This window comes from Bos grunniens, chromosome 8 (assembly GCF_055505025.1).
Source record: "Bos grunniens cultivar Pamir isolate PY7600 chromosome 8, Bosgru_T2T1.0, whole genome shotgun sequence".
Taxonomy (NCBI): Eukaryota; Metazoa; Chordata; class Mammalia; order Artiodactyla; family Bovidae; genus Bos; species Bos grunniens.
Window position 1 is genome coordinate 90,105,068 of NC_141172.1, and position 15,044 is coordinate 90,120,111.

A 15,044-nucleotide genomic window follows, 5' to 3' on the forward strand; every position below is an offset into this window, starting at 1 on the left:
AGACGTTCCTTCTTCTCCCAGTCACACTTTGACAAGGCAATAGCCGTAAAGGTTAAAGTTCCTGTGTGAACAGTGAGAACACAGGAAAATAACATCTACCGGACGGTGAAGGCTAATTTCAGGACCTTTGTAATGATTCTGTAACTTGATTTTAGACAAAATCTTGAAAACTGAGATCGATGTTTCTTGCTTTTTTGGGTTGAAGCCTTTTGGGATTGACCGATGGAGCAGGACTGTTTTCTTTATGATGGGGGTGGGTACAGTTGGGGGACATATTCATATTCAAAAGGGACATATTCATCTCAAGATTAGGTCAGCCCAGTGTGAGGAAGCACTTTCAATCTTCCGGTCCTCTGTCTTTAACCCACTTCGGCATCCTAAACAACAGAGGGCGCTCTACTGACAGCAATCTGAGGGACCCATCTCCTGGGTGAGGACCAGATAATCTGAGCTGTGCGCCTGGGTCTACACTTCATTTACTTCTTCACATATGTTCGGCGAACTCATGGTGGAATCCTGGTCCACGGGTCAAGGTAGGGAGTGTGAGGGTGTGGGAGACGGGGTTTAGAGAGTGGGGAGGAATGGCACTAGGCTGTAGAGAGATGTGTGGCTCAGGGACTTAGGAGACAGAACTTCAGATTCTGGTGCTGCTTCTTACTAGCCTTGTCTTTGAGCAGTTGTTACCCCTCCCTGCAGTTTCCTCATTAATAAAATGGTGATAAACACTAACTCATTTGAAATAAGTATTTGGCACGATGCCTGGCTTATAGGATGTGTTCAATAAATAATAGCTTTTAAAAGAAGCAAGCAAGCAGACACGTTCTTGGGTTCCGCTAGAGGAAGAGGGGCAGAACATAAGTAGGGAGCCTGCTCATTTACCGTGCTGGCATAACTCATTTTAGAACATGTTACACAGACTAAGATTTTATATGTATATATTCCTGCTAACCTATTGATTAAAAACAATCTTTTATAAGGTGTGGATAAGTTTTGCCTGTTATTTCATATTGGCTTTCCATTTATTTGGGAGGTGCTGGTTTTTTTTTTTTTTCACATCTAAATGATTTGACAGTGTGAAATTCTAAAATAGAAGTTTGAAATTGTTCTCTCAAATAATCATATGCTTTTTTAGACAGAAACTTGATATGCCCAAGAATAAAACCAACTTAAAGAAGAAGGGTGATATGAACTCTTTGGAGGTGCTTTCCAAACCTCATTCCAGATTTAGGGTCTGAAGATAAAAAAGAAATGGCTTTTACCACATTCCACTTCAAATGGTAGGAACCTTCTTTGACACAGATGATGGAATTTCAGCGCCAGAAGAGTCCTTGAGCTTCTCATGCTTTAAAAAATACCTTGCCTGCCTCCTTCCCTCCCTCCCCCCACCCAATTAAATAATCTCTTAGCAGTGAGGCTAGGTTAGCAGCAGTTTTACAAGCATCTCAGGTGATTTTAATGCAACCAGCCATGCAAACCCTTGATTTATACCAGCTGATTTTACTGATGAAGTAAGTACTTTTTGCTGGTAGGAAGAAGGCCATCTTCCCTGTGGCCTTCAAAATCCTGTTAACCTATCGATTAAAAACAATCCTTTATAAGGTGTGAATAAGTTTTGCCTGTTATTTCATATTGGCTTTCCATTTATTTGGGAGGTGCTGGGGTTTTTTTCACATCTAAATGACTTGACAGTGTGAAATTCTAAAATAGAAGTTTGAAATTGTTCTCTCAAATAATCCTATGCTTGGGCTTCCCTGGTAGCTCAGACGGTAAAGCATCTGCCTGCAATGCGGGAGACCTGGGTTCGATCCCTCGAATATCCTCTGGAGAAGGAAATGGCAACCCACTCCAGTACTCTTGCCTGAAAAATTCCATGGACTGACAATCCTGGTAGGCTACAGTCCATGGGGTCTCAAAGAGTCAGACACAACTGAGCAAATTCGCTTCACTTCTTTCAGAAATCCAACCAGTTAGAAACCTTCAACAACTTGCCCAGCCCCTTTCTGCCTTTTCCCTTCAGTTTTCAGAGTGAAGTTCAGGGTCTTCAGCTTAATTTACAGCTCTTTTCACTATTTGCCTCTTGCTACACCTCTCCTCTCAGTGTTTCTGTTCCCTTACTTCTCCCAGACACCCTTTGTCTAGTTGTCCCCAGCTGCTCGCTTTTCTAGAATGTGGCGTGATGCTTCACAGTGCCACACTTCAATGCATGCTTTCCGTTCTTCCTGCTGGGCTGCCTTTATCTGTTTCCTCATTTTCAAAATGCAGTTCAAGCTGAGATTCCCAAGTAGAGAGGCAACCAGGGAGCATTAGCTGTGGCTGCCTGGGTCAAACACTGTAGATTCATTTAAACACTGGGAAAGACTCTTTCAGGGTCTTTAATTTCAAGCTCAAGTGGTTTCAGGGCTGGATTGGTATCAGAGATGTGTGAAGGAGGATCAGGTGTGAGACCAAAAAAGTTACCCGACTCTGATGGCGTGGAGAACATGTGACCCATTAAAAGATGACTAAATTTCACTTTTTGAGAAACATGGAGCAATTGGTCCAGGGTTTTTGCTAATTTACTCTTGCCTGGAAAATCCCATGGACGGAGGAGCCTGGAAGGCAGCAGTCCATGGGGTCGCTGAGGGTCAGACACGACTGAGCGACTTCACTTTCACTTTTCACTTTCCTGCATTGGAGAAGGAAATGGCAACCCACTCCAGTGTTCTTGCCTGGAGAATCCCAGGGACCGGGGAGCCTGGTGGGCTGCCGTCTATGGGGTCGCACAGAGTCGGACATGACTGAAGTGACTTAGCAGTAGCAGTTTTGCTAATTTACAACCCTCGCAATGATCTTATTTTACAGATTTGATTGAGGCTGGATGTTTCCACTGGCCTGGTTGAGAGCTACTGTACTGGCCGAGTTCTGAGAGTTTCTTTGATAGGAAAAAGGTAAAGCTTTATTCTGACATATAAACACCCTGGGCCCATTTGCCTACTTCAGGGGTCATTGTCCAACCTAAGGTCTGGAGAGTCCTGGGTATGCTTTGGCTCTTCTCTTTTCTTTGCCAAGAGACTCACTGTTGGAGATAGAGGAAAGTCTTACATATCATGCCATCAACAGGGGTAGGAAAGAGATAGCAGAAATAGTAAGCTGTGAAGGGTGTGCTGTGTAGGATAAAATAAGTCATCTTAATTGATCAGTAAATGGTGAAGGTTTGGAGAGGAAAGACTGGGAGATTGGGATGTCCATTGTTTGTCAAGATAACAACTCCAGTTAAAGGCATCTTACCATAGATAGGAGATTTCCTTCTTAGTTCCTGGACACTTGCCATCTCTCGTGCTTTATGAGATGCAGGCAACTTCCTGGGCCAGTGCTGCTGAATGGCCAAGTGTGTCTTCATTCGTGTCTGTGGTCACTAAAGGGATAACTTGGCTTGCAAAGTAGGAAAGTCTGTGTTTAAGACAAACCCTCCTCAGTTAATACACTTTCTCAACTTGAAAGTCTTGGTTGCAGAAAGATACATTTTTACAATACAAGTAAAATAATAGGAACTGAGGAACAGTAAATTATTTATCACTTAATAAAAAGAAGGGACAAGTCATAGGTTTATTTTAAATAGGAAGATCTCCAATGACTTGTTTCCCTTCACAGTTAACTTTTAAGAAACCATGTTATTTTATTTATATTTGTATATTATTTGCACTGTTTTCACTGTTCAGTTTAAATACAAAGCTGATCTTGAGATATATAGAAACCTAAGCTATCTTTAAAGATTTATGTATTTGCTTTTGGCTGCATTGGGTCTTTGTGGCTTTGTGCAGGCTTTCTCTAGTTGTGACACCAAGGGCTACTCTTCACTGCAGTGTGGGGACTTCCCATTGCGGTGGCTTCTCTTGTTGCAGAGCATGGGCCCTAGGGTGTGTGGGCTTCAGCAGTTGTGCACATGGGCTCAGTAGTTGTGGCTCCTGGGCTTAGTTGCTCTGTGGCATGTGGGATCTTCTTGAGCCAGGGTTTGAACCTATATTCCCTGCATTGGCAGGCAGACTCTTAACCACTGGTCCACCAGCGAAGCCCCTAAGCTGTCTTTAAAGATGTGAAAGTTTGTGTTTATAAAGGCTTTTCTTTCTATTCCTATTTTATGATTGTCATAATTATAATTAAACAGATATGTGTCATGGCTAAAAGTTTCAGAATTATATCCATAACTTGATAAATTTACATTTAAACACTGTAGTTATGCCTCTAGTCCCTATGTTGCCATGTCCTTATGTATCTGACTGTCCTCCCAGTCCAGTTCTTAGAAAATTCTTAATATTCAAAAGGAGCTAATGAGTGGGAAACATCACATTTGTTCTTTAAAAGATGTTAAATAAGAAATGAATCCATTAAAAAATCTGCAAGAAAAGCTATCTCTCTTGGTGGTTTCCCTGTTCGTAAAGCTCCCCAAATGTGCAGTTTTTTTTTGGTAATTTAATTTTTGCTGCAGATGTCCATCCAATTTATTTGTGATTTATCATAGATTTTAATTTATAGTGAAAGTGCTGGGCCAGATTTACAAAGGGATAATTTTTTTCCTAACCTCATTCTAGTTTTAATGAATAGTTTGTTTCTCCCATTATTATTAATTTATCTTTGGATGTTAATGCTTTTGGACAATTACTAGCTTCACAAAGTTCTTCTCCAGCTGTTATATTGTGACCCTAATACACCTGGAACCTTCTTGTGCCAATGTAGCTTTAGCTTGAAAAAATTTTCTAGTTTTAAGACTAAGTCTGTGTGAAGAATGGAGTTACAGAATCAAAGATTTGAAGAGAAATCTGAGGTAAATAAAGAATGTAGTTTATTCATAAGTGTTATTTGTATTATACTGGACGATGATCATCTCAGCTCACTATGATCTTCAGAGACAAGGATCTTTCTCATGGTTGTAGATACCACCATTCAGTCAGTTCAGTTCAGTTGCTCAGTTGTGTATGACTCTGTGCAACCCCATGAATCGCAGCACGCCAGGCCTCCCTGTCCATCACCAACTCCCGGAGTTCACTCAGGCTCACGTCCATCGAGTCAGTGATGCCATCCAGCCATCTCATCCTCTGTCGTCCCCTTCTCCTCCTGCCCCCAATCCCTCCCAGCATCAGAGTCTTTTCCAATGAGTCAACTCTTCTCATGAGGTGGCCAAAGTGCTGGAGTTTCAGCTTTAGCATCATTCCTTCCAAAGAGATCCCAAGGCTGATCTTCAGAATGGACTGGTTGGATCTCCGTGCAGTCCAAGGGACTCTCAAGAGTCTTCTCCAGCAGCACAGTTCAAAAGCATCAATTCTTTGGTGCTCAGCCTTCTTCACAGTCCAACTCTCATATCCATACATGGCCACAGGAAAAACCATAGCCTTGACTAGATGGACCTTTGTTGGCGAAGTAATGTCTCTGCTTTTGAATATGCTATCTAGGTTGGAGATAACTTTCCTTTCAAGGAGTAAGTGTCTTTTAATTTCATGGCCGCAGTCACCATCTGCAGTGATTTTGGAGCCCCAAAAAATAAAGTCTGACACTGTTTCCACTGTTTCCCCATCAATTTGCCATGAAGTGATGGGACCAGATGCCATGATCTTCGTTTTCTGAATGTTGAGCTTTAAGCCAACTTTTTCACTCTCCACTTTCACTTTCATCAAGAGGCTTTTTAGTTCCTCTTCACTTTCTGCTATAAGGGTGGTGTCATCTGCATATCTGAGGTGATTGATATTTCTCTCAGCAATCTTGATTCCAGCTTCTGTTTCTTCCAGCTCAGTGTTTCTCATGATGTACTCTGCATATAAGTTAAATAAACAGGGTGACAATATACAGCCTTGACATACTCCTTTTCCTATTTGGAACCGGTCTGTTGTTCCATGTCCAGTTCTAACTGTTGCTTCCTGACCTGCATACAAATTTCTCAAGAGGCAGGTCAGGTGGTCTGGTATTCCCATCTCTTGAAGAATTTTCCATGGTTTATTATGATCCACACAGTCAAAGGCTTTGGCATAGTCAATAAAGCAGAAATAGATGTTTTTCTGGAACTCTCTTGCTTTTTCGATGATCCAGTGGATATTGGCAATTTAATCTCTGGTTCCTCTGCCTTTTCTAAAACCAGCTTGAACATCTGAAAGTTCACAGTTCATGTATTGCTGAAGCCTGGCTTGGAGAATTTTGAGCATTACTTTACTAGCATGTGAGATGAGTGCAATTGTGCGGTAGTTTGAGCATTCTTTGGCATTGCCTTTCTTTGGGATTGGAATGAAAACTGACATTTTCCAGTCCTGTGGCCACTGCGGAGTTTTCCAAATTTGCTGGCATATTGAGTGCAGCACTTTCACAGCATCATCTTTCAGGATTTGGAATAGCTCAACTGGAATTCCATCACCTCCACTAGCTTTGCTCGTAGTGATGCTTTCTAAGGCCCACTTGACTTCACATTCCAGGATATCTGGCTCTAGGTCAGTGATCACACCATCGTGATTATCTGGGTAGTGAAGATCTTTTTTGTACAGTTCTTCTGTGTATTCTTGCCATCTCTTCTTAATATCTTCTGCTTCTGTTAGGTCCATACCATTTCTGCCCTTTATCGAGCCCATCTTTGCATGAAATGTTCCCGTGGTATCTCTAATTTTCTTGAAGAGATCTCTAGTCTTTCCCATTCCATTGTTTTCCACTATTTCTTTTCATTGATCACTGAGGAAGGCTTTCTTATCTCTTCTTGCTATTCTTTGGAACTCTGCATTCAGATGATGCTTATATCTTTCCTTTTCTCCTTTGCTTTTCACTTCTCTTCTTTTCACAGCTATTTGTAAGGCCTCCCCAGACAGCCATTAAGGCTTAGTTTTCCCAAAATAGAACTTGTGAGTCCTTGAGGGGTTGCTTTCCCTTATATGAGTCAGAATATTCTCATGTACATAGTGAAAATGTCATGCTTGCCCAGCCTACTTTAGAAGAAAACTACATTAGCCCCCTTATTGAGAGAAATGAGCTCTGTGGCTAGGTGGACTGGGGTTTAAGTCTTAGCTCTGCTCCTTAGTATAGTGTGATTCTGGGAAAGTTACTTAACTTTTCTGAGCCTTAGTTTTCTCATCTAGACAATGGGGAAAATAGTAATACCAACCTATGGGGTTGTTATGAAGATGGAATTTGACCATGCATTTTCTGTGCTTAGTGAATGACTGGACATATTGTAAGTTTTCTCTAATGATGGCATTTTTATGGATCTATGGGTATGTATTTGTGAAGATCAAATAAAATATACACAAAAGTGCTTTATAAGTGTTAAGGAGCTATTCAGATGTGTTGACATCATTAGTTGAGCATTTTAATATCTTTCTGAGCCTGGATCTTGAGTTACAAACCTTCACAGAACCTGAATGAAGCAGTCACTAAGCCACAAGAAAGCTGATCCTTGTCCACTTTCTGTTTCTGGCCCCAGGTATCACATGCCAGCTATTATACAGTCACCATATCTCAGGTTCTTTGCTTTACTTACTTTATTACTAACCCTTCTAAAAAACCTCCAACATAGGTGTGATGATTCACATTCTGTTGTTGTTCAGTTGCCAAATCGTGTCTGACTCTTTGCAACCCCATGAACTGCAGCACACCAGGCTTCCCTGTCCTTTTCTATCTCCCAGAGTTTGTTCGACCTCATGTCCTTTGAGTTGGTGATCAGTTCAGTTTAGCTGCTCAGTCATGTCCAGCTCTTTGCTACCCCATGGACTGCAGCACACCAGGCTTCCCTGTCCATCACCTACTCCTGGAGCCTACTCAAACTCATGTCCATTGCATTGGTGATGCCATCCAACCATGTCATCCTCTGTCGTCCCCCTTTCTTCCTGCCTTCAATCTTTCCCAGCATCAGGGTCTTTTCCAATAAGTCCGTTCTTCACATCAGGTGGCCAAAGGATTGGGGTTTCAGCTTCAGCATCAGCCCTTCCAATGAGTATTAGGACTGACTTCCTTTAGGATGGACTGGTTGGATCTCCTTGCAGTCCAAGGGACTCTCAAGAGTCTTCTCTAGCACCACAGTTTGAAAGCATCAGTTCTCTGGCAATCAGCCTTCTTTTTGGTCTAACTGTCATATCCTTACATGACTACTGGAAAAACCATAGCTTTGATTATACAGACCTTTGTTGACAAGGTGATATTTCTGCTTTTTAATACACTGTCTGGGTTTGTCATTGCTTTTCTTCCAAGGAGCAAACATCTTTTAATTTCACGGCTTCAGTCACCGTCCACAGTGATTTTGGAGCCCAAGAAAATAAAGTCTGTCACTGTTTCCACTTTTCCCCCTTCTATTTGCCATGAAGTGAGAAAATAAATATAAGAACTTGTTTAAGGTTTATCTTAAATGGCTCTTAAATTGGGGAAGGAAAACCAAGATCCAAATTTATCTTGTTTTAAAATACATGTACTTTTCACTCTACCATGTCTCTGGTGGGAGTGTAACAGCAGCTGTGAGTCAGACAGATTTATACCTTGTCCTGGATCTGCCACTCACAAGCCTTGTGTCCTTGGGGAACTTGGTTTATTACTCGAGCCTAGGTTTCTTCATCTGTAAAAGGGCAGGAGCTACCCCACGGGAATGTTGTGAGTATTAAATTAGAAGGCATATAGTAAGTGACAGTAAATAATAGCTGTTCATATTTTGTCTTCTGGTGCTTTCCATTTCCCAAGGGGGTGCTGGAGAGCGGCTCCTGCCTCTCCCAGTCAGCAGGGGGCAGTAGAGACCATAAAGGATAGGACTAAATGAGGGCTGTAGCCTTAAGCAGTCCCCAGCTAGGTCCACCTAGCAATCTAGGCATCTCTGAATCACATAAGTTTAGTGGTCTTTGAGCCTGGTCCTTAAAGGAAAAAAGAAGGAAAAAAAGCCCCGTTGATATACTCAATAATAGGCAAAACCACCACAGCAATCATTGTCCTTAGTGTTTGCAAAAAACTCAGAATAGATGGTTTTTTATTATACATAAAGCCATTCATAATTGGCCTGTGTTAGCAGTTTCATTAACCTCATGAAGACATTAACATCATTAGAAAACAGAAGGAGAATACCTCCAGCTCCTTCGTTAGATCCGATTAGCAGAGCAGTGCAGCACAAAGGAGACCCGAGTCGGGCCTGTCTGTGCTCACACCTGCAGGCGCTGGCTTCCCCATTAGGGTACTGCTTGTTGGAGCCATTAAATTAGCCTCATTTGTGATATGAAGGCATCTTTCCCCAAATAGGTTGCTTTCAATAAATGAATATTGGTAAGTGATAATGATGATAAATTAACACAAGATGATAAAGTAAATGCCAGACAGGTTAGACCAAACATTGATAGATGGAGTGGGGTGGTATATCCCAGTTGCTCTGAAATATTATTTCTTCTTTCTTCATTTCTTACAACAACCCTATGAGAGCCTTATTATTTTTATTTTTACTTTAGTTTCTCTGGCTTGCTCCCACTTGCTGTCAGGAGCCCCTGCAAAGTCCTCTGTGTTTTCTGGGAGTTCTGAAAGGTGGTAGTGGTCTGGCATGTCCCACATGTACCATGAACAATTATAACTGATTTCCATGTGGCATGTGCAGTTTTATTCCCTTTTCCTCTGCTGTTATATCTGCATATGTTGGGATGAGTTACTGGCCTGGCCACGGTTTCCTCTGCTCTGTAATGTGGCTCCTGCTGCTGGTTATTACTGTGGGTGAACTCCAGCTGGAGGTGCCAAACTCTGTGCAAGTGTGCAAATGAAAGTGACACCTCATTCTTTCTTAAAAAAAAAAATCACATTCTATTCAATATTGTTAACATGGTGGTACCAAGAGGCCCCTGGATTCTTTATGCAAGTAGACATCTTTTTTTTTTTTATTTAATTTTATTTTTAAACTTTACAATATTGTATTGGTTTTGCCAAATATCGAAATGAATCTGCCACGGGTATACATGTGTTCCCCATCCTGAACCCTCCTCCCTCCCCATACCATCCCTCTGGGTCGTCGAGTGCACCAGCCCCAAGCATCCAGTATCGTGCATTGAACCTGGACTGGCGACTTGTTTCATACATGATAGTATACATGTTTCAATGCCATTCTCCCAAATCTTCCCACCCTCTCCCTCTCCCACAGAGTCCATAAGACTGTTCTATACATCAGTGTCTCTTTTGCTGTCTCGTAGCAAGTAGACATCTTTTGATCCATCCTGCCAGTTTCTTATCCTTTAAGACTGAGCTTAGATATCCTGTTTTTCAGAGCTTCCCAGGTAGCTCAGAGGTAAAGAATCCACCTGCCAATACAGGAGAGACAGGAGATGTGATTCCATTCCTGGGTGGGGAAGTTCCCCTGGAGAAGGAAATGGCAACCCACTCCAGTATTCTTGACTGGAAAAATCCCATGGACAGAGGAGCCTGGAGAGCTGCAGTCCATGTGGTTACAGAGAGTCAGACATAACTGAGCAGGCACACACCTTCTGTTTCCCAGGAAGTCTTCCCTGAATCCCAGGTTTCTCTGTGAGTATCCCCCACCACCTTGATCCTGAAGCACCTTGCTTACTGCTACCTCAGCATGCTGGATCCACTACAGCCTGGTGGCACACACGGCATGTGACTCCTTATTCACTTCTGTGTGCCCACACCTGGGACAGTGCTTGGTCCATTCCTGTGTACTGAATGTAAGAGCCTCTTTGGTTTTGCTCCTGGTCTGTTCCTGCCACCCTTTCAACTTTGTCTAATCAGCTCCGTTGATGCTCTTCTTTGGCATCACAGTTTGAGTGCCTCTTTTTTTCCTAGGCCTCTGGATTAGTAGTCTGATTTTCAATGATCCACCAGGTTTTAAACCAATACTTTCTTTTGATGTCATATTAGTTCCCTGGGGCTGCTGTTAACAAAGCACAATGAGCACAGTGGCTTCAACACCAGAAATTTACGACTTCACAGTCTGGAGGCTAGAAGTCAGAAGTCAAGGGTCAGTAGGGTAGCTTCCTTCTGACAGCTCTGAGGGGGAATGTCTGTGCCATACCACTCTCCTGACTTCCAGCAGCCTCAGGCATCTGTAGTTTGTAGATAGTGTTTTCTCTGTCTTCACATCCTCCTCCATCTGTCAGTGTCAACCTCTGTGTCCAAATTCCCTGGTTTTAGAAGGGCACCAGTCAAAATGATTTCTCAGGTGGCGCTAGTGGTAAAGAACCTGCCTGCTTACGCAGGAGACATAAGAGATGTGGGTTCGATCCCTGGGTCAGGAAGATCCCCTGGAGGAGGACATGGAAAACCACTCCAGTATTCTTGCCTGGAGAATCCCGTGGACGGAGGAGCCTAGTGGGCTACAGTCATATTGTATTAGCCCTTTCCCTCCCCCAGTGTCCTTGTCTTAACTTGATCATCTGCAGCTACTTCCAGTGAGGTCACTTTTATGGGTAGTGGAGGTTAGGACTTCAGTGTCATTTGGGGAGACAATTTCACCTATACAGATGCCTCATCTGCTACACCTCAAGGGTAGGTGGTGCCAGGCGGATGGCCTAGGTGTGGCCAAAGTTTCCTATGGCAGCTTCTCTTTTCCAGGAGGGAGTTCACACTGTGTATCATAGTTGCTAGCACACTTTCCTTTTCCACCTTCTCAAGGAGAGCACAGAGCTCAAACTGGGACCTGTTTCTTAGTTTTCACACTTAAAGTGAACTGGGCTTTGCATTTATTTTTAAAATTTCTGTTGGCATATGATTGATTTACAGTATTGTGTTAGGTTCAGGTGTACAGCAAAGTGAATCATTTAGCCATGTACCTATATACAGTCTTTTAGATTCTTTTCTCATATGGATCATTACAGAGTATTGAGTAGAGTTCCCTGTGCTATACAGTAGGTCCTTATTAGTTATCTGTTTTATTTGTAGTAGTATGTATCATGGAGAAGGCAATGGCACCCCACTCCAGTACTCTTGCCTGGGAAATCCCATGGATGGAGGAGCCTGGTAGGCTGCAGTCCATGGGGTCTCGAAGAGTTGGACACGACTGAGCAACTTCACTTTCACTTTTCACTTTCATGCATTGGAGGAGGAAATGGCAACCCACTCCAGTGTTCTTGCCTGGAGAATCCCAGGGACGGGGGAGCCTGGTGGGCTGCTGTCTATGGGGTCGCACAGAGTTGGACACGACTGAAGCGACTTAGCAGCAGCAGCAGCAACCCACTGGATAGGGCTTCCCTGGTGGCTCAGATGGCAAAGCATCTGCCTACACTGCAGAAGACTGGGTTCGAGCCCTGGGTCGGGAAGATCCTCTGGAGAAGGAAATGGCAACCCACTCCAGTACTCTTGCCTGGAAAATCCCATGGACAGAGGAGCCCGGTAGGCTACAATGGAGTCGCAAAGAGTTGGACACGACTGAGTGACTTCACTTCACTTCAACCCACCGAATATGTTGGCAGCACTGGCTACTTCTTGCCACTGATTCTACTTCAATAAATACCAAGTAGTTCCCGAATATCTGTGTGTCAGGGAGCTAAAGCCACTTCCTGTCACATTCATTTTTTTAAGCCTTTTCCAACTATCTCAGATAGGGAGACTCTGGGGAAAAGTCAACTGGAAAAGAAGATATTTACCTTGCTCAAAGGTTTTCAACATATATAATTTTTGGTCAAGCAATGGCAAAGCCGTCAACCCTTTTCAACTCATACTAAGTGTTAACCTAAAGAAATTCATAGAATAGTGGTTGCCAGGGGTTGAGGGGAGAAGGCAATGGCAATGCACTCCAGTACTGTTGCCTGGAAAATCTCATGGATGGAGGAGCCTGGTGGTCTTCAGTCCATGGGTTGCTAAGGGTTGGGCACAACTGAGCAACTTCACTTTTCATTTTTCACTTTCATGCATTGGAGAGGGAAATGGCAACCCACTCCAGTGTTCTTGCCTGGAGAATCCCAGGGATGGGGGCGCCTGGTGGGCTGCCATCTATGGGGTCGCACAGAGTTGGACACTACTGAAGTGACTTAGCAGCAGCAGCAGCAGGGGTTGAGGGGAGTGGGGAAGGGAGGCTATTGTATAGTGAATACAGAGTTGCTGTTTGGGATGGTGGAAAAGTTGTGGAGATGCATGGTGTTGATGATGGTTGCATAATGCTGTATGTGTACTTAAGGCCACTAAATTGCTGGCTTAAAAATGGCTAAAATGCTAAATTTTATGTTATGTACATTTTATGTTATGTACATTTTACCACAACACCAAACAACAAAAAAGAGCACCTTGCTGATTGTACCTTGTGGGATAGTAGTGACTCTGAAAAATAGAAGTTATTTGTAGCATTCACTGACTTCTATGGTATAAATGCTCCCCCATGGCTGATTTCAAGCTACTAACATGATTTTGAACTTGGAGTTGGTAAGAGCAGCATTCTGAGTTCTCTCTTGCTTGTGGAAAATGAGGAACTCTGTAAGGCTTCTAACTTTAAAGAGTTATTTCTTTTTCTCTCTTATCTCAGTTTTTATATCTGACATTGTTTCTGTAGATACAATCGTGATCTCTCCATGTATCTTTTCTCTCATTAAATTAGCCTATTACTCAATTTCTTTTCTATTTGTGGGAGGATATTTTGAGCTTGACTTCTGTATAATTCTAATTACATTTTCAGAAAGATCCAGTGAGCTGCTCACTGTATCTATTGTTGTTGTGGTTGATATTCAGTTGCTAAATCATGTCCAACTCTTTGTGACCCCATGGACTGCAGCATGTCAGGCTTCCCTATCCTTCACTATCTTCCAGAGTTCACTCAAATTCATGTCCATTGTGTCAGTGATGCTATCTAACCATCTCATCCTCTGCTGCCCTCTTCTCTTGCCTTCAGTCTTTCCCAGCATCAGGGTCTTTTCCAGTGAGTTGGCTCTTTACATCAGGTGGCCCAAGTGTTGGAGTATTTTCATTATCCATTGTAGTGTTTCATTACATGTCTTCACTATTGTGCTATTTTTTTATGATGCCGGAGTATTGTGACTTCTTGGTAGTCTGCTGTGGATTCATCTATGTGTGCTTTTCCCCTCTACTCTTCTTTTGAGAACCATGTGTTGGACAATGTCAAAAATCCTCACCTGTTCCTGGTGGTCACGTTTCAAAGAGGTGCTCTTGTTCTGGTTCTCCAGGTTGCTTCTTTTCATTTGACTTGCTTTAGGCAATGGCACTCCACTCCAGTACTCTTGCCTGGAAAGTCCCATGGACGGAGGAGCCTGGTAGGCTGCAGTCCATGGGGTCACGAAGAGTTGGGCATGACTGAGCGACTTCACTTTCACTTTTCACTTTCATGCATTGGAGAAGGAAATGACAACCCACTCCAGTGTTCTTGCCTGGAGAATCCCAGGGATGGGGGAGCCTGGTGGGCTGCCGTCTATGGGGTCACACAGAGTTGGACACGACTGAAGCGATTTAGCAGCAGCAGCAGCAATGCTGTACCTGTTTGGTGATTTCCACCCCTCCCTTTCATTTGCATATCTTACAGATGAATGTCAATTCTTGTCCTATACTGGTAGTTGAAATGGATCTGATGGAACTTGGATCTATGTTTGACTATTTCAGCCATAGGTAAAGAAGAAAGAGAAGAGGAAAAAGTTAGGTGGTCTGAATTTTTGAGCTGCCAGCTAGTTTAGAGATCAGACCTTCTGGTAGGAAGACAGTGGGAACTGGAGCCAGAGTTTACTTCCAAGTTTGTAGTGGCACTCAGACTTCAACAAGGGCAGCGCCACTTTCCCTGGTATCAGGGTTGCTCTCAAAATGAGCTTGCTATCTTGTCTGTGGTTCAGCAGGACAGTCTTTCCTAGTTGAGACCTGGGATCCTTGTCTGATGTGGCCTCTAGCATCTGTGCTTTTTCTAGGGGCTCAGGTGGGAGTTCATTACAATACAGGATGGTCTCACAGGCCATCTTTGCCTCACTTGATTGCTTTTCCCTTTCAACGGATTCTACTGAGATCTCTTCCACTTACTTCATAGGTAAATTTGCCCAGCACCTGAGAGAAGTCATGGGAATGGCCAGCCGTTCCTTCCATCTAGTTCCCTCAGCAGAGTAGTTTTTGAAGTATCTCAGTGTTTCTCATGTGACGATGTCCCA

At 43.1% G+C, this 15,044-nt stretch overlaps 1 protein-coding gene across 2 annotated transcripts in view; it reads left to right on the forward strand.

Annotated features, from left to right (window-relative positions):
- The first annotated feature begins 305 nt into the window (after positions 1-305).
- PLPPR1 (phospholipid phosphatase related 1) overlaps positions 306-15,044 on the forward strand; it is a 595,523-nt gene continuing 580,784 nt past the window's right edge. The window contains exon 1 of one of the 2 annotated variants that reach the window (XM_086315733.1): positions 306-533. The gene's annotated coding sequence lies outside the window, so the exon portion shown is untranslated. The remainder of the gene's footprint in view (positions 534-15,044) is intronic. The other variant, XR_015131976.1, reaches the window with a different exon arrangement.